Genomic DNA, 25296 nt, shown 5'->3' with positions numbered 1-25296 from the left:
ATTCTGACAGCTGTCAGCTCAAGGTGGGCAGCCCTGCTCCCAGAGTTCCTTGATTTCCTAAGATCGGATGGTTTGTCTCTATCAGGGCTCAGTACCATGCTACTTTTTGTTTTGTCTTTGTTTCAAAGGTCTATAATTCCATGCTGCAGATGGCAGGCCTTCCTCTCTTTGATATGTCAAGGACATCCAGTGGTACTACCAAGTTCTACGGTCGTCATAATTTTGATTGCCCTTGTATTTCCCAAATGCCGAAGATACTGAATAAGTGAATGCATTGCCTTCTACCTGGGTAGTGCCCCAGTTAACCACAGGTGAGACTTTTAGTAGTTGCAATGCTACAGAATGTCAGGGCCTATCAACACTAGCACGGAGTCATTTCCATCTGGCCAGTGTATGATCCAGCTCCAGAATCTCACCCTTAGAGTGCGCTTCCTGGGACCGATTCTGGTACTAACGGTCTTAAACTGGTTTCTCCCAGAATCACAGCCTGAGTCAGGGACTCAGGTGCTAGTGATTTATTAAGAAAGACGCGAGTGAGGAAGCGGCAGAAGCAGGATAGGGGAGGAGACGAGGCTAAGCAAGGCTGCAATTTTTGGTGGAGTGCAGGTTCAGCCTGAATTGTAGAGATCTCCAGGGAGTAACTGGCTCCTCAAAGTTTGTTTTGCCCGTTCTTTTCACAACCGAGGAGCTATGTGTGGGCGTGGGAGGTAGATGTAAAACACCCAGGTACCTCCTGCGCTTGGTAAGAATGCACAGGCCCATTGCCTAGGAGAGAAAGCCCGTGAAGGTCATAGGTGTTGGCCGTTACCTACAAAACCTGCAGAAGTGGGGGAGGTGAAGACACACTGTGGTAGAAGGGCTCTGACTGACGGGATCTGGGCAGGGCACCCTCTCCCTACTCCTAAGGGATCCAGAGAGAAATGTTCCGAGTTCAGAAGATCAGGACATCATGAGTGAGATGCAGTGGCTGGAGAAGGCTCCCTGGACAAGGTCGGCCTTCGAGTAGGTTTATGGAGAGGAAGCACACTTGTGACTCCGTTATCGTATTTACCAGGGCATCACAGCTGCATTTGGGGGGGCTGTCCGCAGTGCCCTGGCACACAGAAGGGCCTGAGATAACGAGTTAGATTAACACAGCAGCTGCTGTGGAGATTCTTTAGTAATTTCTCTAGAACCCTTGTTAGGCTGGAGAGAACAAGACAGCACACACACAGATGTCTCAAAATCTCCTCTTGCTCACTCCTCTCTTCATGTATGCTTCAAGGCCTCTTCTAGGAAAGAATCCTTTTGAGGGGGTAATGCCAAACACCTCGGCCTGCTTCCTAGCCCTCACGAGCCCCTTTTCTTTCCCATCCCTCCCTGCATGTGTACTGGTCACCAAGCAAGACTCCGTGTCCTTTCTTGGCCTCTGTATCTACTGAACATTTATTATTCCCCTGCCTCCTTGGAGGGATCAGCATTTTCTGCAAGTTCCAAATCCTTGCAATCTAATAAAATGTGAGATGTCAGAAAAGTGTAATATATTAGGAATATGAGAGCCCAGGGATCAATTTTGTTCAAGCGAACGGGGGGACTTTCAGAAGAGTACGGGACCTGATCTGAGTCTTAGCGTATGGTAAAATGTAGAGAGGGTGGAGGGGAATTGCCTTCAAGGGAGCTGAGGTATGTGAGTGAAGATACCTAGTATGGAGGCCAGAGGAAGGAGAATGCGACATCAGCGCCTCCTGAGCTCGATCCTAAGATTGCTTTTTTATTTTTCAGTTTTAGAAATTGTTACAATGGAAGATAAAAACTTAGCTGTCTTCCAACTCACCCCTCACCCGTACACTCTTCTCCTATACCCCACTCCTAGTATAATCCTACTAGTGTCATGTTTGGTTAAATCAATATTCAATAATCGCATTTTGTATTATATAAGTGTTATTAGGTGAGCCATAGTCCATGGTTACATTTTCTTTCTTTTAAATTCTTCCCACCGCAGAGTTAATGATTACTTTCGCGTGTGTTCTTGCTTAGTGTTCTTGTGTAATATCCCTGTTTGATCCCCAAATTCTGACAGAGCTATAAAACTTTTCTCATATATTTACTGGTAAATATTAGATATTGCCTTCCTGTTTTGAGGGGGGCGGTGGGGGAACGATCCCTCCAGAATTGGCTTTCTCTAAGCCTACACGAAACAACATTGTCCTGGATCTTCATTTTGCCATTCTCTGAGGAACTCGCTTTGCCCCTCTCTCCTCTTTGAATTCTGTTCCTTCCCCTCCCCACACAACTGGTTCCTTCTTGGTTGACGTTTCCTTGTTTCCCTGGCAAATACCAACAGTGGCTTCCAGAAAGAGAGGGCCCAAAGAAAGAGAGAGGGAAGCAGGGAGCACAGGTGGGGATGACTCCAAGACAGCATCCCAAATGAGGGAATGTGAAGGAGCACTTGGGGGTAATGCGAGAATGCTGTGTGCTTTTGGGGGTTCTTCCTGAGAAGGCAGTATGTTTCACCCATACAGAACTGGAAAGGCGAGGGCCTTCAGGTAAAATTTTATATTCTTCAGCGCACATTATAGGCTTGGATTTCACACAAAGGACATACAATCCCTCCCCAACCGCCAAAAATACACTTAAAAATCTGTACTTGGCCACACTGACAGAAGAGGGCACCAGTAAACTAAGAATCTTGTAAACCATCCCAAATCCACAAAAAGAATGGAAGAAAATGAAATAATTCTGTGCAAAATTTACTTAAAGGTAAAAAAGAGAGAATCAATACATCTCAAGTGATAAAATCCTCCAACATTCCAAGGGAGATAACAAACAAACAAAACAGGACAAACAAATCCGAACAACATAAAGCAACCATGAAGCAGAAGAAAACTGCACGGTGACATTCTAGACTGAACTAAATAGTCTCGAACAAGCATTTGGAAATATGAAAAATTGCCTAGAATCAGAAATCAACAACATAAATGAGTTTGGAAAAAGAACAGGAAGAAATTAAGAGAGTTGCTCAAACGCAAGAAATAAAGAGACCAAAAGAAATTCAGACTTGAAGAGAAAATGTTAAGAGGTTAAGTGTGTTAGTTTCATAGGGCTGCCTTAACAAATCACCACAAACCGGGTGGCTGGAAACAACTGAAATGGATTCTCTGGCAGTTCTAAAGGCTGGAAGCCCGCCAGCAAGGAGTCACCAGGGCTGGTTCCTCCTGAGGCTCTCCCCTTGCTTCTGGTGGCTTCCAGAAATCCTTGGCTCTTTGGTTCTGTACATGCATCACTGTAATCTTTGCCTCTGTCTTCACCTTCCCCTCTTTCCTATGTCTGCTCCCCTTCTCTTCTAAGGACACTTGCCATTGGAATTCGGGCCCACCCAGGTCATCTGGGACGATCTCATGTCAATATCCGCACTATAATTACATCTGCCCAAACTCCTTTTCCAAAAATAGCCACATTCAAAATTTTTGAGTGGACCTAACTTTTGGTGGGTGGCCATTCGACCCACTATAGCACCCAAGGGAGAACAGGCTCAAATGTAAACTCAGTAAGTGGCACTAAAGCAAAGAAATTAAATGAGATCGAAAAGAAAAAAAATGGTCAGGATGAAATGGTTGACACAGAGGAGAAACAAAGCAACATGGGAAAACTTGGAGTCCTTAAAGAAGAAATATGAAACATGGAACAATTATTTAAAACTATAATTGGTAACTATAAGAAATAAAACACCAGTCTACAAACTGAAAGGATCTACTACATAGCTGAAAAGATTAATCTGAAACAGTCAACTCAGCTAATAAAGCTAAAAAATCAGCTAATAAAGCTATCTCCTTCCTGTCCTCTACATGTCTGTTCTTTCACTGAGCCCACACTAGCTCAATTACTGCAGTTTCACAGTAAGTATCAAAACCAGGTAGTATGAGTCCTTCGCCATCATTGTTCTTTTTCAAGGTTGTGCATTTCCATATAAATTTTATAACCCACTTGGCTACTTCTACTATAAAGCCTATGATGTTTCTGATCAGAATTGTGTTGAACCTATAGATCAGTTTGGAGAGAAACGACATTTTAGCAACATTGAGTTTTCCGATCTATAAACACAGTGTATGTCTCCATTTGCTTAGGGCTTTGCCTTCTTTCATCTGTGTTTTGTAGTTTCCAGCATACAATCCTAGACATATTTTGTTAGATTTATGCTGAAGTATTTCATGGTTTTTAGTGTTTTGTAGATGGTACTATTTAAAAAAATTAAATTTCCAATCGCTCACCTTTACAATATAGAAACTCAACAGAATTTTTACATTGACCATGCATACTGTGGCATGATAGCTTGAGTTCCAGTTTCTGTTTTGTAGAATTTGGAGGATTTTCTATGGAGAAAACATTTCATCTATGAATAGAAACAGTTTCATTGCTTCCTTTCCAATATGTATAAAATCTCCTTTTCTTGTCTTAGTGAACTCAGTTTGATGTCGAATAGTGTTTCGGGAGTAAACACACCCTTACTTTGTTTCTGACTTCTCAGTAAAGCAGTCAAGGTAGATTTTTTGTAGATATCTTTATCACAGAAGAAATAGTTTTCTTCTATTCCTAGTTTGCTAAATATTTTTTTTTACCATAAATGCATGTAGCACTTTGTTATCATATTGTTTATTTCTATTATTTCTATTTGACACTTTTTTTAGAGTTTCCATCTCTGCAAAAATTCCCCCCTGTTCACACATGTTGTCCACCTTCTCCACTAGAGCCTTTAGCATATTATAGTTATTTAAGTGATAGTTCTCTAAAAAGAGACAAGAAACACTGATTCACTTGAAAATCATAGGAAGAATATGGGGTCCGATCATAAGTAGGGAAGATAGTTCCAACATGAAAATCATGGATGAGTCTGGTTCTGCTGCTTACTTTGGCTATCAATGGATTACATTTTTATTTCTTCCTTTGTGTGTGTGTGTGTGTGTGCGCGTGTGTGCATGTGTATTTTGTATTTTGGTTGAAAGGCAGACATTGTATAGGACAGTAACAACTGAGGCATGTAGTATTTAATCTGGAATTGGACAGTCCTCTGCTGGGCCATAAGTATGTGGGAGGTTGAGTGATTGTAGTCAGAACTGAGCTGGGTCTGAGTTTTGTTCTATATTTGCTGTCAGTTCACCACTGGCTTCCAATTCTAGTGTTACCTTGTACTTATGGTGGGACCAGTTTACCTTTTTCTCAATGATCCTGCTCCACTCTTATCTTTAGGCCTTTACTGTATGCCTTTGCTTGCATTTCAGAAAGGTTTCTTCTTCACTCTCTCACTCCTCCCATAGAGGTAGATTTCAGGTGCTTGTTACTAGCAGTGCTTGGTTACCTGGTTGGGGCAGGATGCCATGGTCCCATCTCAATTTTAGGCAAGCCCTACATCCCTGAATTTTGGGGGTGAGACCTTCTCAGGGATTCTGTCCTTCCCCAGCAGTAGGAGACCTCTGTTGGTCTGAGCCCATGATGACTTTTTTCCTTTCTGCTCCTCCCAGCCATACACCCTGGGAAGAATAGGGATTGCTGTCCTTGGCCCACCAGCTATGCTTATGCTCTGAAAGATATACATTTCCAGACAAGGCTTCTTGCCTTTCCTGCAGTGGGGACTGCTCCCCTCATCCAGGCCTCTACCTCAGGGATGCCTTCTCTTCTAGTCTCCTGATCTGTTAACCAGACTTCTTTGGGAATGAATACCTTGTGGGGGTCCATAGAGAAAAGCCTGCCAGTGGATATGAAATAAATCCCTTATTTCTGTGGCTCCCAGAGATCCTGTTCTCTCAGATTATCCCACATTCACACTCAGACTTTAGCAACTGGATCAAAATGTTAACTGAATTCTTCTTCCCTACGTATGATCGGACCCCATATTCTTCCTGTGATTTTCAAGTGAGTCAGTGTTTCTTGTCTTGTCTCTTTTAGAGACTCCTGTATTTCACCAGAGTTAGGATAACCAGCTATCCATAACCTTAACTAGCTAATGAGTTCATGAAAAGTTGCAGTTTTGTAGATTGTCCTCTGGTTTCTTTCAGGATTTTTTATCTTTGATTTTCTACCATTTGAATGGAACATTGAGTCCATTGGCGTTTAGACTGAGTACTGAAAGATAGGAATTTATTGCCATTATGATGCTTGTAGAGTTGGAGTTTCTGGTGGTGTTCTCTGGTCCTTTCTAATCTTTGTTGCTTTTGGTATTTATGTATGTATGTATGTATGTATTTATATTTTCATCTCTTCTCCTCTCAGAGTTCCCCTTAAAATTTCTTTCAGGGCTGGTTTAGTGGTCACAAACTCCTTTAATTTTTGTTTGTCTGGGAAACTTTTTATCTCTCCTTCTATTTTGAATGACAGCCTTGCTGGATAAAGAATTCTTGGCTGCATATTTTTCTGATTCAGCACATTGAATATATCCTGCTACTCCTTTTTGGCCTGCCAAGTTTCTGTGGATAGGTCTGCTGAAAACCTGATCTGTCTTCCCTTGTAGGTTAGGGACTTTTTTTTCCCCTTGCTGCTTTCATGATTCTCTCCTTGCCTGAGTATTTTGTGAATTTGATTATGATATGCCTTGTTGATGGTCGGTTTTTGTTGAATCTAATGGGGGTCCTCTGTGCTTCCTGGATTTTGATGTCTTTGTCTTTCCCCAAGTTAGGAAAGTTTTCCCCTATGATTTGTTCACATAACCCTTTTACTCCTATTTCTCTCTCTTCCTCTTCTGGGACCCCTATGATTCTGATGTTGTTCCTTTTTAATGAGTCACTGATTTCTCTAACTCTTAAATCGTGCTCTTTTGGCTTCATCTCCCTCTTCTTTTTTGCCTTATTATCCTCTATAAGTTTGTCCTCTATATCGCTGATTCTCTGTTCTGCCTCATCCAACCTTGCCGGTGAGGCATCCATCCATGATTGCAGCTCAGTTATAGCATTTTTAATTTCATTCTAGTTTTTACTTCTTTTATCTCTGCAGAAAGGGATTCTAATCTACTTTTGACTCCAGCTAGTATTCTTATTATTGTGATTCTAAATTCTGGTTCAGACATCTTGCTTGTATCTGTGTTGGTTAAATCCCTGGCTGTTGTTTCTTTGTGCTCTTTCTTTTGGGGTGAATTCCTTCGTTTTGTCATTTTGAAGGGAGAAAAGGAATTAATGAGGTAGAAAAATTAAAATTTAAAAAAATTAAAATTAAAAAAACATTAAAATTAAAAAATTAAACACACACACACACACACACACACACACACACACACAATCCAATAAATGATACCAGATCCTAGGTGTGTTTCGGTCTGGGTGTTGAAAGTAGTTTGACAGATTAGAGAAAAGAAGGGGGGGGGGAGGAAATCGTTTGAGAATTTGAAAAAATGAATACACTGAAGCAGACTAAAATGAGATGATGGGAGTAAAATAGAATTTGAAAAAGTTTACACAAAAGTAAAGAATATAGTAAAAAAAAATTAAAGAAAAATATTTTTAATAAAAATTGGAAATAAAAATGAATTTTTCTCTTTCTGCATTCAAGAAAAAGAAAAGAAACGAAAAAGAGAAAAAAATTAAAAAAGAAAAAAATAAACCGTTTGAAAATTTGAAAAAGTGAATACACTGAAGTAGACTAAAATAAAATGATGGAAGTAAAATAGAATTTGAAAAAGTTTACACAAAAGTAAAAAATATAGTAAAAAAATTAAATATTTTTCATAAAAATTGAAAATAAAAATGAATTTTTTCTCTTTCTGTATTCAAGAAGTGAAAAAGAAAAAAAAAGAAAGAAAATTGAATATATGGACCTGCTAAAAGATTGAATAGGACTGAAATTACTTCGTTTTCCCCTAGAAGTCACACTATGAAGCACTTTATAGTCCATAAACTAAGCAGGCCGTGAGACTTGTGTTCTTGAAGAGAGAGGTTGGGCCAGTTGGGCTGGGCTCAGTGTAACGTCTCCACTCTCCACTAGATGGCGCTGCTAGTCTACTGGGGTGGATTGTTGCAGAGCTCATAGGTGCGTGTGCATATGCGCAGGAGCGGTGAAAATGGCGTCAGTCTCTAGTATGGGAACTCTGTTCTCTCTGATCAGCAATCGCGCACCCGTCCTCTGTCTTCAGCTTTCGTCCACTCCCGCTTCTTCACTGTCCGTGACAAAGCCCCAGGCAGTACCTCTCTCCCGAGTTTTGTCTCAGATGCGGCTGTTTTCCCCAGCCCCATACTTCTGAAGGACTGCGGCTTTGACCCGTTCCGCCCCTCTGCGGGAGGGTCTCACCGAGCAATGGCCGAATGCCGGCTGTACCCAGGAACGCCTGCCGGACCCTGCTGCTGCCGGTGCCCCGAGACTGCAGCCAGGTGCCAGCCTGCCCCAGAAAAGTTTCGCGAGTAGTGTAGCAGCAGCTTTTCAGGGACTATGGAAAATCACAACACACATCTGGCACCAGGCTTCACCCTTAAGGACCTTGTTCCAGCACCAGCGAATGTGGCCGCCTTCTGGGGTCTGCTGGGACCAGGTGGCTTCAACAGTCTCTACCAAATGTCCTTCCAGCAGTGGAACTGCTTTTCCCTGCGTGGCCCGAGAACCTCCTGGACCCCACTCTGCTCCTGGGGATTCGCCCTTCCCACCAGAGCACCTCCAGGTATGGAGCTGCAGAGTTGCAGACTTTGCGCTCCCCTTGCTTAGTCTTAGTGGAATTTAAACCCTCTCCTTTCTCCTTTCTCCCTTTTTAGTTTAGTCCCTGCGGCTGTTTCCGATTTTCCACTTTCTCTCCAGCTGCTTTTGGGGAGGGGTACTTTTCTTGTATTCTCCCCCCGCGCCGTCTCCACCCTCTCTCCACCCGCAAAAGCACCTCCCTGTCCTCTGCAGCTTCTTGCTCCCCAAGTTCACCTCTCTGTACCGCGTACCTGCTGAATTCTGTGGTTCAGGTTGTGCAGATTGTTGTGTTAATCCTCCAATCAGTTTTCTAGGTGTGCAGGATGGTTTAGTGTTGGTCTGGCTGTATTTCTTTTCTTTTTTTTCTTTTTTTAATATTTATTTTTGAGACAGAGAGAGACAGAGCATGAACGGGGGAGGGTCAGAGAGATAGACACACAGAATCCAAAGCAGGTTCCAGGCTCCAAGCTGTCAGCACAGAGCCCGACGTGGGGCTAGAACTCACGGACTGTGAGATCATGACCTGAGCCGAAGTTGTTGCTTAACTGACTGAGTCACCCAGGCGCCCCAAGGTCTGGCTGCATTTCACAGACGTGGGACACACAAAACCTTCCATGCTGTTCTGCCATCTTGGCTCCTCCCCTGATTTTCTATCATTTGAAAATGATATGCCTGGGTATAGCATTGTTAAAAATTTATCCTGCTTAATATTCTGTAGGCTTTGTGGCTCTGTGTTTAATCCCTAACATTAATTTGGGGGCAATTCTCCATCGCTGTTGTTTCATATATTCCTTCTGTTTCTATTTTCTCCTTCTGGCATGTCCATTACATGAATGTTATGGCTTTTGTACTATCCCACAATCCTTGGATATTCTATTCTGCTTTTTTCAGTTTTTGTTCTCTTTGCTTTGCAGTTCTGGAGATTTCTGTTGGTATATCTTCAAGCTCAGAGATTCTTCTTCGTCTGTCTGTGCAGTCTACCAATAAACCCATCAATGGCATTTTTTTTTTCATTTCTATTATAGTGTTTTTGATTGCAAGTGTTTCTTTTTGGTTCTTTCTTAGGATTTCCATCTCTCTGCTTCCCTTGCCCATCTCTTCTTGAGATTTTATCCCGTAGAGCCCTTAGCATATTACTGATAGTTGTTTTAAATTTCCTGGGCTGATGGGATTCCAACATTCCTGCCATGACTGGTTCTGATATGTGTCCTGTCTCTGCAGATTATGTTCCTTCAGTGTGCCTTGTAAATCTTGGATGGCTGGACATGCTATACCAGTTAAAAGGAACTGGTGTAAATGGGCCTTTAGAAATGTGGTGAGGTGGGGGAGAGGAACTATTCTATAGTCCTATGATTGGGTCTCAGTCTTTTCGTGGGCCTATCTGCACTGTGAACTTCACAAGGGTTTCTCAGTTCTTCTCCCCTGTTAGGTGAGGCAGAAAGGTTAGAATGGGCTGAAATAGTGTAATTCCCTTCTCCCATGACAGTTAGGCTATGGCTAACCAGGTTTTCCTGAGGGCAGGCCTTGTTAAGAAGAATGGGGTGCTCTATTTTTAAACGGTTTGTTTTCCCGTTGCCCTGAAGGAAGTGTGAGGAGCTTCTTTTCCAAATTTCTGTGAGAATTTGGACAAGTTTGTGAGGCGAATCTCACAAAATTATTCCCTTTCCCCATGACTGGGTCCCTCTGGAATTTTAAATTCTGAGTTGTCCACACTAAAGCCTCTAGTAATTTGTCAATTACAGTTTAGGTTTTCCGACCCTGCCACTGGTTCCCATGGTGTTTTCTGCTTATGTGTCTCTAATCAGGTAAGCTGTGACTCTCTCCAGTCTTGGGGGCAATAGTTTGCCCTGTGTCCTCCCTTCTCTTATGGATCTTTGAGTCTGTTCAGCTTTTTACTTTTTGTTAAGACAAAAATGCTAACTTCCAAGCTCCTTATATGCAGAACAGAAAACTGGAAGTCTATAAGTTAATATGTTTTATTCTAGACAATGTTTGCGTTGAAAATAACATACAACTGGGGTCACCTGGGTGGCTCAGTTGGCTCAGTGTCCAGCTTCAGCTCAGGTCATGATCTCGCGGTCCGTGAGTTCAAGCCCCACATCGGGCTCTGTGCTGACAGCTCAGAGCCTGGAGCCTGCTTCAGATTCTGTGTCTCCCTCTCTCTGCCCTTCCCTTGCTTGCTCTCTGTCTCTCTCTCAAAAATAAATAAACATTAAAACATTTTTTAAAAGAGAATAACACACAACTGTTATATGTTCTGATAATTTGGAAATAATGCAATTAGAAATGGGAGGCCTGAGGGAGAGGGAGAGATGGAAGCAGAATCTGCATATTGTTGTGCAGGCAATAAGAATGCAGGTGTACCACTGAAAAGAAAAACTGGATTGTTAAAGGTTAAATAAGAAAACTGGGGCTCAGGGCATTAAGAAACATAGGTACAAAGGTAACTACTAGAAAAAATACAAACCTTCCTAAATGAAAAAAAAAAAAAAATAGTGCCTTGCACAGAGAAACATAGCAAACATAATATACATTATAATGACCAAATAATATGAAGAGTTGAGACCAAATATATCAGACAAATAAGTATAAATGGCTTAGCTTGCCTGTTAAGAGGAAAATATTTTCCAAGTCAACTCGTATAATCTAACTTAGGCTTTTGAATGGCCACACAGTATGCCGTGGTTTGGCAATGCAACCAAACCCTTATAGTCACTTTGTTTCTAGCTTGTTTTATTTTATTTCACTACAAACACTGCTACACTCTTGTGCATAAGTCCTTCTATCCTAAATTTTTTATTTCTGTGGAAAATATTTCCATAAATGGACATTGAGGCTGTTTTCAGCATGGCAATTGCAAACAATGCCACAGTGAATATTCTCATGACACATACTGTCATATTACTGGAGTTACAGGTTCTTCCAAGCGGGTAAATTCCCAGAAATGGAGTTGCTGTATCAAAAGGTAAACAATTATTTCATTGTGTTAAATACTATTAAGTTTCCTCTGAAATGCTTTTATTGGTTTGCATTTTTACGCACAACCTATGATTAGCTGTTTCCTTATAACTTTGCATTGGAATATTATACGATGCAATGTTTCCCAATCTGAAAAGAGAGAAATGGTATTTCATTGCGATTTTAATGTGCATTTTTCTGAGTAAGGCTGGATATCTTTTCCTATGTTTAGGGGTTATCTTTAGAACTTTTGTGTGTGTGATCTGTTCATCTTTTGCATATTTTTCTGCCATATGTGTGCTCTGGGCATCACAGCAGTCTCTGAAAATAAGGAACTGGATCATGTTAGAAGATCAAGGTTTCCAAGAAATAGAGAAAGCTGCCATTCATGGGAATGAAAATCATTTTTGGTGTGGAGACAAGGCAACCTTCTAGGGGTCTTCATAAAGCCATTGAGATATATATTCCTTCCAGTTGGCTTTGCTTTCAAGAATCTTTTAGTGGGGTGCCTGGGTGGCTCAGTCGGTTAAGCGTCCGACTTCAGCTCAGGTCATGATCTCACGGTCTGTGAGTTTGAGCCCCACGTCGGGCTCTGGGCTGATGGCAAAGAGCCTGGAGCCTGCTTCCAATTCTGTGTCTCCCTCTCTCTCTGTCTCTCCCTCACTCATGCTCTATCTCTCAAAAAAATAAACATTAAAAAAAATTAAAAAGACATCTTTTAGTAGTTTTGGTCCAGTTTTGGCTTGGTGATAACCACCTTGCTACATGAATGCTGACATGCACAGTGGTGTCATTAGCCTTCCGCTGTGCTTGTTCATTGTGGATGACCGGTTTCCTCTCACCTGGACTGCCTTGCCTATTGGCTGACCTTTGTGGTGTCCTCACACAAAGTGAACTCGACATCCTTTTGGATGGGCATGGATTGAATGTTGTACTTCTATCTTAGCAACTTGGAAAGAGGAGAAGGCAATCTTCCTGTGCACGTGGGAAGGTGCACTGAAACACCTTGTAGGGTTCTTGCTCTAGTCAGAAGCTACAGAGGGATTAAACTTCACTTTGGCTACTATTGTTTCAGTAATGATCACAAGAGATTAAAACAGGCTGATGGGGCACCTGGGTGGCTCAGTCGGTTGAGCGTCCGACTTCGGCTCAGGTCATGATCTCGCGGTTCGTGAGTTCGAGCCCCGCGTCGGCTCTGTGCTGACAGCTCAGAGCCTGGAGCCTGCTTCATATTCTGGGTCTCTCACCTTCTCTGCCCCTCTCCCGTTCATGCTGTCTCTCTCTCTGTCTCTCAAAATAAAAATAAACATTAAAAATACAGGCTGATATAGATGCTTTTACTTATCTTTGCTACTGTGTTCTATGAGCCTCACTAGCTCAAAATATCTGTCAGAGAAAGAGGGCAAGTGAGGGACTGAGCCTGAGGAGGCTGCGTGGGCTCTGATGCTCAACAAACTAGCAGCCAAGGGGAGGGAAACTGTCTAATGCATCTGTTAAGGGGGGTGCTGGTACCTGAAGGTTACCTCCATTTCTGGCCCCCATTAAAGGACAAAGGATCTTAACTGACCACAGATTCCATTAGAAGACAGATGTCCTGTGGTCAGAACATAACCTGTCTTGCGTCTGTATGACAAATTAAAAGTTTTTGAACCATCAATGCCAGAGGGTAGTTAAAACCCTTGGCACAGCCAGAAGACAGATGAGAAACAGGAGATGTAGGAGAAACATCCTCAGAACCAGGCCACTCCAAGCAGAGCTTCAGGCAACCCAGGCAGGCAGCTTAACCCAGCTCAGAGTCAGGCCTCTGAAACTCGGCATTTCATGAAAAAACTGTATGCTTTTTATGGCCTTGCAGTTTACAAAGTTTTTTCTTGACATCCTTTGAGACTTGTAACCCAGTGAGGAAGGCACCTTCCTATTTTCAGATGAAACAATGAAGACTCAGAGAGGTCTACTCCAAGATCATACGGCTACTGGGGAGAGCCAGGATGTCACGATATCTGGCTCCTGGTCCTTTGCTTTTTGTCTCTGGCTTTATTCTGGCAGGATTCTCCCCAGAAACAGAACCACTCCCATAAGCCGAGAGTCTATGATTTAAAAACTGAGACAGAAATGTTAATATTATGGGAGCAAAGCTTTGTTCAATCAGCCAGGCTCAGGATACAGAAACCGATACATGATTTTATAGATGGATCTCTGTGGGGAAATAGGTTCTACTTACATAAATGGGTTAGAAAAAAGCTTAGGGCAAAGAGCAGCCAACATGGGGTGAAAACGCCCGAGGCTAGGTAGCAAGATAGTGTAATGGAATCACGAGTGTCTTGTTCTATCACCTGTAGGAAATTACTTTCCATTTGGCACCAGTGTACCTTGATCACAAACTCCACCTGCCCCCTAGACCCTTTGCTTCTTACACAACTACTGTCTGATTGTTTTCCCCACCTTCACGCATGTAAGATCTTATTTTCTTCACATTCACCATGTGAGTAATATCTTGTGAGCTCAATAAATGCGGAGATGAAACCCCTGTTTGGGGCTCTTGTCTCCTCCCAGACCTTAGCCTCTCTCATATTCATTTTTTTTTTAACGTTTTATTTATTTTTGAGACAGAGAGAGACAGAGCATGAATGGGGGAGGGGCAGAGAGAGAGGGAGACACAGAATCGGAAGCAGGCTCCAGGCTCTGAGCCATCAGCCCAGAGCCTGACGCGGGGCTCGAACTCACGGACCGCGAGATCGTGACCTGAGCCGAAGTCGGACGCCCAACCGACTGAGCCACCCAGGCGCCCCTCTCTCATATTCAATTCTGCATCCGCTCTCTTGCTGGACGAGGGAGAACTCCAGACTCCTAGTCTGTGACAGATCTCCTTTCCTCCACCACAGCTTTCCCCACAAGTTCTACCACCCCAAACAACCACCCTTCTAATGTACAGCCAGGTATTTCCTCCACTGTGCTGCCACTAAGTTTTCTTTCTCCACTTCATCTTAGCTCTGTATAGCATTGCTCTAATTCCTGCAGATGCAGGATGTTTTGAAAAATTATGTCCTAAAAGATACCTGTGTCCTAGGCCTTCTTTATACTCCCAATTCTTTCTCAGCCTACAAGAACACCCACTCATGCTTATGACATTCACCTCAGATTTCTGTGCTTAGGGCAGCTACACATTTACAAGTTAGAGCCTGCCATTCCATCCTGAGAATAAGGAATTCCCTACTAATATGAGATGAAGAGATGGGCTGACCTATAGATGGACGCTTTGGTACAAAAGAAAAATGTACCTTTCCTCTGGGCAGTTGTAGCTTTGCACAAGGGGATGGGTTGACAAGGGGAATTCTGGCAGAGTTTTAGTCTCCATTTTCTCCCTTGGCCAGGCATCTTTGTGCAACACTCAAATTGCACAATTATACCAGATAGCCCTGGGTCTAGGAGCCATGAAGAACATTACCTTAAGATTCTTGTTAGTGGCTGAGGGTGCCTGGGTGGCTCTGTCAGTGTCCAACTCTTGATTTCAGCTAAGGTCGTGATCTCACGGTTCATGGGTTTGAGCCTCATGTTGGACTCTGTGCTGACAGTGTGGAGGCCTGCTTGGGATTCTCTCTCTTTCCCTCTCTCTCTCTGCCCCTCCTCCACTCATGCTTTCTCTCTCTCTCTCAGATAAACTCTTTAAAAAGTTTTAAAAAGATTATTAGCGGCTGACAAGAAGATGTGATCATTTCATCGTGTGCAATCACATTTGGAGGATTTAATATTTGCTTCCAATCCAGTAAGTTCCAATGAGAGTAGGGACTCTATTTTTAAAACTCACTCCATATGTTAGTGCCTATTACAGTGCCTGGCATGTAGTAAGCACTCAATATTTGTTCTGTTCTTTTTTCTTTTAAAGTTTTATTTGAGACAGACAGATGGAGGGAGGGAAGGAGAGAATCCCAAGCAGGCTCCACACTGTCAGTGCAGAGCCCAATATGGGACTTGGTCTCACAAACTGAGATCATGACCTGAGCCAAGATCAAAAGTTGGATGCTTAACTGACTGAGTCACCCAGGTGCCCCTGTGCAGTCCTCTTCGTAACTGTGGCTTCAATACTTTGGGAAGAGCAAAGAGTTTACCTCATAACTCAGACCTGACCACGGTCCAAAAGTTTCTCTGTGGCAAACATGGGACCCCTTATAGAGAAGAGTGAAGAAGATGGGCAGTCGTGTCAAAATCAGAATGCTGAGTATAATAGCCATGGTTACAAATTCTGGGCCAGAGTCCACAACTGCTTCTGGAAACCATCTCCTTTAAATAGAGTAGCTATGGAAATGACTGGACCTTTCCTTATCATTGTTCTTTCCAATCCCACTCCTCTCTTCCTCCACTCTTTTTCCTGTACCAAGAGTCAGTGTGAAAACCAACCTGATTCAGGTATTTTTTTTAGCTCAAAACTTTTCACTGGTTTAACTGTGTAGGGAAAAAGACAAAATCCTGCCATAACTTACAAAGCCCTGTGTGATTTGGCCTCTCCTTACCTCTGCAAGCTCACCTCTCTGTTCTCTCTCCCTTCTCTTCTCTCGCCAATGCCCTCTCACTCCCTTCATGCCGGAGCACTCAGGGCCTTCATGCATGCTGTCTCCTCTGCGCAAAATACGTGTTCCCCTTACCGTAACTGTCACATACTTGCTCCTTCCCTTCCTTCAGTTCTTGGCTTAAATGGATTTCTGAATGCATGATGTAACGAGGGTCTCCCCACCTGCCCAGTAACTCAGCCTCCTAGCAGCCCATTCTGTCATAGTCCCTATCTCATTCTGTCCCATTCTATACGTCTGTATGAGGTGATTAGCATCTATCCTAACATGATGGACTGGTTCCATGAAGGTCTGTTTGGCTCACTGGTACATTCTCAGCATTAGTCAGGGGTTTGGCACATAACTCAAATTCTAGCGTTTATTGAATACACGAAAGCACACTTTTTAAGCATCAGAGAGACATGTGAGCATGGGATGGGGCAAGGTAACATGTGGAAGTAAAGGCAGACATGAGAGGGCATCTCTGGCATTGCAGCCAGGGCTCGTGGCCACACAGGTCCTACAAGCAGCTCAGGAGCAGTTCATGAGCCTGGAGCAGTCTGGGTCATCGGTGATGGTATCTCAACAGCAAAAGTGAGCGTCCACTGGTTCCTGCTGTTCCTGAATGCTCTTCATTTCTCAGCAACACTTTTTGTTTCTCTTGTTAAATGTCCATCAAGAGGAAGTCTTTTCATTTTTAAAAATTGTTCTTATGAAAAGTTAATAACAGTTCATTACAGAAAAATTAAATAGGACACTAAAAGATTCTATTAGCCCATTTATCTAGGAAAATAACAGTAACGGCTTGATAATATATATGTGCATACAGAAGTGATCTTTCTGTAAACTGAGGGAGTTGTAGATTTTATTTTGTGGCCACAATTAAGTAATACATAACTTTTGTGTAACTCCGTAAGCTGTTGCAATAACCCTTTATATTTTTAGGTCTGAACCTGTTTCAGTGTTTCACTATTACAAATAATACAAAGCTGGAATGACTGGCTGAAAATAAATTGGGATCTAAAAAGAGAGTAATTCATCTCCACAAACCTTAAAATATGGATCTACACATTTAAAATTGGTAACGTGTTACAAAACCATTTCATGGTACATTTATAGTACTACTATTCTAAAATATCTGTGGTACTAATTTTTAAAGTCTAATTGTCAAAATTAACGAACTTATTGTCAACCGAATTGTTTTCGAATTGTATACCTGCACTCCACTGGAGGATCTTAGACCTTCCATTGATAAGAAATGTCAAGTTTTGAACTTACAGCAAAGAGGTACACATGGCTATTTTTTAAAGAATTTAGGTGTAAAAAAATGTCTAAGTCGCAGATGCTAAGAGTAAATTATGGCAGCACAGTCCTCCTGCAAACAGTGTTAGAGATATAAGAGCAGTGCAGATCTGTTGTCCACAAAGGGATTTTTTTTCTTCACAACCTAAGGCAACAGGGATGGTGGCAGTGGGCAAAAATTATGCAGTTTTGAGTTCACACACAGTGCCTATGTGTCCTGTTAACCCAGCCTTTTCAGATGTGACCCAAGCTTTTCACTTGGCTTTTCTCACATGGCTGTATTGTTGCAAGATGCCTGTTCCATGCTAGCATCTCCCCTAAGATACAGACAGGAAGAAGGGGCAGAAATTAGAGCAAAAGTGTGTGTGCTCTGAAGTTACCCCTTTTTAAGGAGCTTTACTAGAAACTTCTCTTAACACATTTAGTTACCCCTCATTGACAAGACTGTATCACACTGTGTCATCCTTACTGGTAGTGGAGGACAGACAATGTAGTTTTTTGTTTTTTTTTTTTTCTGTTCATAAGAAGAATGAATAGAGTGGTAGGTAACTAGCAGTCTCTATGCATAATTTTGGAAAAGATGGCTTAGGAAGACTTCTGGGAATTTTAGCTCCCCAAATAACCAAAAGAAAATGGGTGGGGGGATATAAAAAAGAGAAAAAAAAGAGGTTCTCAGTGGAAAGACCGGTTGGTCTGGCTATTAAAAGACAGGCCAAAAGAGGCCCAAGTTGATGGGCAACCTTTACTGTCATGGTAAGGAAATACCAAGAGAAATAATAAGATTGCTCACCATACTGTCTGCCCTTCAACCCTGTGTTCAAACTTCAGACAGTTCCAAGACAACTGCCCCTAGAGGGAAGCCAGTGACCCCAAATTAGGCCGCTTCCTCCACTGGGAACATTTGGGAACAGAGGCTTTATGTGCAAGTAACAGACGCGTGGCTATGGAAGGTGGGGTCTAGTGTGGGGTGTGGTTGAGACACAAATGTTTCAGGAACAGCAAGTCACAAGTACCCTTGCAGGAGTCTGCAGGCTAACAGAGAGAACAGGCCTGAAAACACTGAATAGGTCATACAAATAGGGAAGATACAATACTATCTGTGCCCCATCCTCTCCTTTTCTCCCCACACAGAAAAGAACCTTTAGCTGCCTATTACAGTTCATCCTAGTTTGACTAAATGATGAGTTTAGCTGCCTATAGAAAGCATCTAGCTGACCCCATTCTGCTCTTTGTATATGACTTCACCATTCCTTCTATAACAAAGTCTACGAGTGGTTATTTGGCTCCAACCACTACAGAAACAAGCTTGGAAAGTTGCAGGGGAAAAGCTGGCCTGGGCTGCTGCCAAACCAATGAGTCTGCCATCTCCTTCCTTGAGAACACTGGTTGTCCTGGCCATGTTCTTAAAGTCATCCTCACTGAAGAGTCTTCTTAAAGAAAACTTTATTTTAGTAAGACAAAGTTCAGTACGACAAAGATGTGTATGGTACTATTCCAGGTATTAGTTCCCAGTGAGGAAGGTGAGTAGAGTGCTCTCTTCGGGAGACTCTTTGGCTTGGAGCTCTGACCAGTCATTGCCCCAAAGTTCAATGCCTATGACATATTGCTGTAGCTGGAGCTAACTGCATGGAAACTTTCTGAAAGAAACACAAAGAGGATTCTGCTACCTGCACTGAAGACAGTGAAGATTAATTATGGAAGGGCTAGCTATAATACCAATTTAAATAAGGTTACAGCCAGCAAGCAAATAGTCCTCATTCGTGTGTGTGTGTGTGTGTGTGTGTGTGTGTGTGTGTACATTTAAAAAAAAAAACACTGATTATATGAGTTTTACCTTGAATGATCACAGTCATTGCCCTAGACATCTCAGGTGATTCAGAGCACCTGTAGTAATTGAATTTCCTCAAGAAGATACTAAATCGCTTGTTTGGCTATATACCAAGTTATCTAATTAGCCTAGAGGCTGCAGATACAGAATAATACATAGCCCAACTGCTGGAGATACATACTTTATTCTAGAACAATTGAGGGATGGTAAATCATGGTACTGAATAAAAAACCAGGCAAAGTCCAGAAGCTGGATAGCCTACACAAAGGCTACATTTAAAAGGGTTGATAAATGGAAGGCTCTCCTGCAGTTAAGAGAGAAAATATATGTGGGGATAGGGCATATGAGACTCACCAAATCTCTATCAGCTGGAACAGGGTTGATTGTACCTAGTCATTTAACTGGACCCATGAGAGGGAAGATCCATTCCCCAACCCCTGACATTCCCAGCTCCTGCCATCCTAAGGCATAGTCCCAACCCTATATAAATATGCTTTCTCTGAGTCTGAGATAAAGGGACTAGGCACCAGCATTTGTAACATCAAGGATGCTCATAAAAGTCCTATATTATAACATCCACATTAAGTACCAAAAATTGGGACTCTGGGTTTTGTCAATAACTGTAGGTCTACTCCTAATTCTCCCACTTACTGGATATGAGGACCCCATGTATACCCATGACTGCCTCAGGAATACAGGGGGAGATGCTATTTGGAACTAAGTAGACCAGCACTGGGAGCCACTAAATGGTTCCCCCAAATCCCAGCTGGGCTCAGGAACAGAACTTACTATATAATTTCCAAAGTTCAGATTGATAGGGCTACTTCAGAGATCAGTGATAGAGCTATAGATGGCCAGCTATGCAACAGTAATGCTGAAGAAATGGTAATCATAAGATATATGGTGGTCTATATCCACATGTCCTTAAGATTATATTTTAGCTGGGGAGGGAGAAGGGGCATGTATTATTAAACAGGGAAAATGCCTACATCCCAGACCACTGCCCAAACACTTGGGATTCAATAAAATATGTCCATAAGTAAATGATTAAACTGAGTGGACTTCCATGTGGTCCTAGTTCTCCATACCATTTAGTAAAGTAGGAATTTATAATAAGGAAGTTTATTATTTGTGAAAGCAATATTTCTATTTTAAGGGACGAGTTATGTGAAAATAATGATGGCATCATGTTGGTCTGGAGATCAATGTGCTGGTCCACACAAAAGTCATGAGCTAAGGGGTGGATTGTGGCGGGTCATGACTTTTTTTAAGTATTGTAACTTAAGAAATCCCCTGGTTGGAAAGCCCCGTGTTATATACAAAGCACCCTTTCCCCAACCATTATTTGTACCTCTGAACTATAAAGTTCCTGCATCCTATGGTATAGTTTGAAGGTCTGTACTCAAAACATGAACTTGAGGTTCAGCAACAAGGTAGCTAGAACATCATCTTCTATAAACTGATAAAGAAAAACACAGACTGAGGAGACTCAGTGTCCCTCTGACCTGGTGGGACGCCCGTCCTCCACTCATGCCATAAGCCCATAGATTTGGGGCACATCTTAGGGAAGGAGAAGAAAGGCACTGGGGAGCAGCGTGTGCTCTACTGCCTTAAGGCATTCTCTGCTCTAACTAGTTGGGTTATAGCCTTTATCTGAGATGAGCTAATGCTTGCTACCATGAAGATCAAAATCTGGCATTTATCCTGACCCACAACTTACAGGGGTCATGGGCTCCACTGCAAGCAAGACTTACCACCTTCAGGGGATCCTGATGCTCATCAAATGACCGTCAAGTATCTTTAAAGGACTCTACAAATAGCTCTCAGAGTTTGTTGATTCCTACCTCAAGCCTAGCCTACACGGATTGCTACACATCCTAATTGTCAACCCCAGTGAGAGTGTTCAAAATAAAGTATCTCACCAAATCCCCAACAATCTCTTGACACCTGGAAAGCCTGCCAGTTTCCTTCCCAAATTCACGTGTGTAGCATTAATGTATTTCCATCTCCAATCCCCTTCAAAATATATCTAAAGATAACTATAAAAGATTCAGCTCTACCCAGAAAGAATGTATTCTGATTCATCAGCAATGGGTTGAGATGGGGTACTTTCTCCATGAGAATCTTGCCTATCTTAAGGGATCAACATGACATTGGAGTCAATCAGGGGGGAAAAAGATGATATAACCTACTTTTTGTGGGGGAGAGAGAGGTGGTTAAAATTCATCAAGTGCTTAGAACTTGCCGATAAAAATTTGGGGCATTCCACATGCTATCCCAGACAGAAACTGTCCTAGGGATAAATGTGTAAGCCATCTATGTTGCCTAAATTTGGTGTGTCCAGACTGGTTAAAGCTAAGGGTAAAATTAAACCTCATAGAAAGTGCCATAAACTGCAAAATGGAGCCTGCACTAGGCACATCTCTGCATTTTGGAAGGCTCTGCATTTGTGGGAAGCATTCCTCGGAACCCACCAGAAATATCAGAGCCTTTAGGAGTGGTTAAAGGTTGTAAATATGCAAGTTTTTTCATATGGAAAGTTTTGTACCCAAACCATCTTGTGTGTCCCATGTCTGGGTGAAGTTGTCAGCTAAAGATAAAAGTTTTTTTTAAGGATATAAATATCCATAGATCCTTAATGTTTTGAAAAACCACAGTATTTTGAAAAAATACTGTGTATTAATAATGTATTTTCCAGATTTCCCTTCTGGTAAAGGTTTGGTTCAGGTTGTTCACATCAGTCCTACAACTGAATACAACTAAAAAGGCTGGATAAAATATATTTAAATAATCTTTTCAAAGGCATCAAAGAGATTATAAAATAGCAAGGAATCATCAGGCCGAAAGTAAAGAGAAGTCAAGGATCTAGAGAAGGGAACAAGCCTGAAGCCACTTTTGTCCTGATAGCACTAGCTAATCCCAGAAAACTAGAACCTCCCGTTTTATGGCCTATCAGGGTAAAGAAGAGGACTAACTCTAGATCCATACAAGTTGGGGGACCTGACAGGAGGCCTTCCCCTACAACAACCTGGGTTCCAGGATCTCAGAATGAAGGGAGCAAGAATTGGAATAATCTAAAGAGAATTAAAACATGGTAAAAATCCCTTGCATTGTCCAGGGTATATCAAACTCTGAACAGGCGATCCCAGACTGATGGTGCCCCCAGGTGCCTGGCAGAAGCAAATGCAAATACTCTTTGGGGTAAAGTACCTTCTTTATAGGCCTCACAGTTAGTTATTCCTGCAAAATAACATGTCAAGTGCAATGACTAGCACAGAGTCAAAGATACCCAGCACATTAGAAAATTAGAATCAGGGAATGAAACCACCATAAAGAGATCATCAAAAACTGTCAGTGTAGGCCCCAGCATCTCTGTTTTAATGGGCCATCCAAGTCATTCTGATACATGCTAAAGCTTGAGAATTACTGCTTTATACTTTAATTCACATAAATATGCATCCTACACACAAAAATGTGTACATGTGTTAGGTCTAGGGGAGGGCCCAAGAATTTGCATTTCTAACAAGTTCCCAGATGATGCTCATGCCAGACCATGCTTTGAGGAACATGGGTATAAAAAAAGGAATTACTCTGCAGGTCACAATAGTGGTTACCTGTGGGGATAAGGGCCGTAACTTGGAACCAACATGTGGAAGGCTGGCAGTCTTTTCTTTCTTGACCTCAGTGGTGGTTACACAGTGTCATCATTAAATTATATGCTTATATTTTAATGCATAATGAGATCAGTGGTTGTCCCTTTTCCATTCGGTCATATAAGTCAAATACCACTGCACTGGTCCTGCCCACCATCATCCACCACCCTCATTTGTAACCAACTACCAAAGTAGAAAGTGTAAAAGGTTGCAAAGTTCCAAGACATAATTTTCTTTGTGTTAGTTCCTAATGTAATTAGCTCGCAAAATAGCTTTAAAACTCAAGACAAGAAAAGTTTAGTCTCAGTTTCTAAAAACCCTGTTAAAAAGTTGCTTAAAACCCAGAGATAGGATACTGTTTATAGTCTTAACTCTTTGTCCCCAGCGTAAAAATACCTGCAAAAATAAGCAACAGCTATCTTAAAATTTTACCAAGAAAACATTCCCAATGTAAAAAGGTACTTTAATTTTTTCTCCCAAGTTAAAAGAAAGGAGGGGAAATCCTAACTTTTACCAGTCTGAACTTTCTACTCCAAAGAGACAAAGTTGCTTGCTTCTCTCCCAACTGCAAAATGAAAATAAAATACCTAGTACTGGCTGCAGTAACAGTAAAATCCTACACTCTTCATTAATCCTTACCTATGGGGAAAAGCAATATTCATCAACTGGTCATAAATCTGTGAACACTTTAAGAGAAAATTTAGAAAGTCTCTTTGTGGGAAGGGGAACAACAAAAAAAGGCTGAAAAGCACCATATTAAATTGATCAGTGCAGATTGTACTTTTAAGTTCCCACTCATAAACCCTCAAACAGCGTTAGTGAAATCTGGGATGGGGACACAAGTTTCTTGTATTTATACAAGAAGGCCACATTCTTCCGTAAACATCAACAAAGAGTTAATATTTGCCATGTCTGCTTCTAAACCAACATATCCTATGACACAAACGCTGGCTATTACTCTGTGAGGAAACCATTGTAACAGTTACCACTGGTTCTGACTGGCAGCTAGTCAGTAGCTGCCTATGCCTTGTGATGTCCCAGACAGATATCTGAACAACCAAATGGTTTCCACAGCCAGGTCTGGGCGTAATAATTTATCTTTGGCAAAAACATATGCGGTTGGGTTTTGTTATGCCCATAAGCACCATGAGTGTGGTCACAAACACCTTCAACACCCAGACATACCTTCCCATAGATGTGGTAGGAACTGACTAGAGTGCTTTGCTTAGCTCCCACTATACCTTTGACCATTGCAGACCTGAATTCTTATGCCCCTCACAGCTTCTTCTTTCTTTACAACATCACAATATGACTGTGTAAGATGCCTAATCATTATTGTATCAACTACAGGCAATGTAGCAAGACAGTGTTGGTCGCTTAGCAAGGATCATTCCTGGATCCTGAAGGTTAGATCCAGACAACCTGGCTTGTGAAAGGCAGTTTTTGTAACCATATAATATACTGGAATTTCAGACTAATGTAGTTGGGGATATAAGAGCCTTATAAAGCTCCTCCATCCTGGGCAGGCAGAACCTGAGTAGCACCAGCCTAAACACCTGTCTTAGGAGGAGTTGGAGAGACCTGAGAAGCCACATTCATCAAACACTCCGATCCAATGCCCTCTGTGTCCATTATGTACAAGGTTATTCTTCACCAAGCTTCAAGCCAAGTCTTTTGTGAGATCATTTCAATTTAGAAAGTAATACTTACTTAAAACAAAAAAAAAGGCATAGCCATAGTTTCGGAGTAGAGCTGTTCCTAGCAGAGGAATGCTCCCTTTCCTACTCATTGTTGACAATGCCTTAAATACTGAACTGGCCCTTCAAAAGTACATCCTCATTCAATTCTTTTGAGTAGAAAACTCCAGATTATCATAATGTAGCTGAGCTGGTTATATTAAATTCTTTCACTTATCTTGAGTATAAGTATTATAGTAATGCAAATATAGCATCCATTTATTATGGGCTACAAGCTATACTAGATTACCAACACTCCGGACATTTTAGACCACGGTCAAAATTAACGTTAAGAAAACATCTATAGAGCTTCTGCATTATTATACCTTTCAGCACAATCTGAGTACTCTCTCTCCTTGCTCACAGTTTGTTGTAGCCTTTGTGAAAATATCAGATTCATATGCAGATGAGCGCCACTTATGAGCTGTATGAAGTCATGCAGCTCATCCAGTAGGTGCAGAGAGGACTTCAGTGATTACTCTCAGGTTAGGTTAAAGATTTCACCCCATCTACAGTTATATACAATACTCTCTCATAACCACTTGACTTGAAAAACCAATCACAAGCCCACAAAGCGTCCCACTCTTTCAAGAAAGCCAGAATCCCTGCCAACAACACACTCAACCCAAGTTGTGGGTACACCTATTGAT

At 41.9% G+C, this 25296-nt stretch overlaps 1 long non-coding RNA gene across 2 annotated transcripts in view; it reads right to left on the bottom strand.

Annotated features, from left to right (window-relative positions):
* LOC122229665 overlaps positions 1-25296 on the bottom strand; it is a 51515-nt gene that overhangs the window by 17324 nt on the left and 8895 nt on the right. The window contains exon 4 of one of the 2 annotated variants that reach the window (XR_006207092.1): positions 16493-17746. The exons of the other annotated variant lie outside the window; for it this stretch is intronic. This is a non-coding gene — a long non-coding RNA (uncharacterized LOC122229665). Of the gene's footprint in view, positions 1-16492; positions 17747-25296 lie in introns of those variants that run through there. 2 annotated transcript variants of the gene reach the window in all.

Source organism: Panthera leo, chromosome C2 (genome assembly GCF_018350215.1).
Source record: "Panthera leo isolate Ple1 chromosome C2, P.leo_Ple1_pat1.1, whole genome shotgun sequence".
Taxonomy (NCBI): domain Eukaryota; kingdom Metazoa; phylum Chordata; class Mammalia; order Carnivora; family Felidae; genus Panthera; species Panthera leo.
This window is presented reverse-complemented; position numbering and strand designations above follow the sequence as displayed.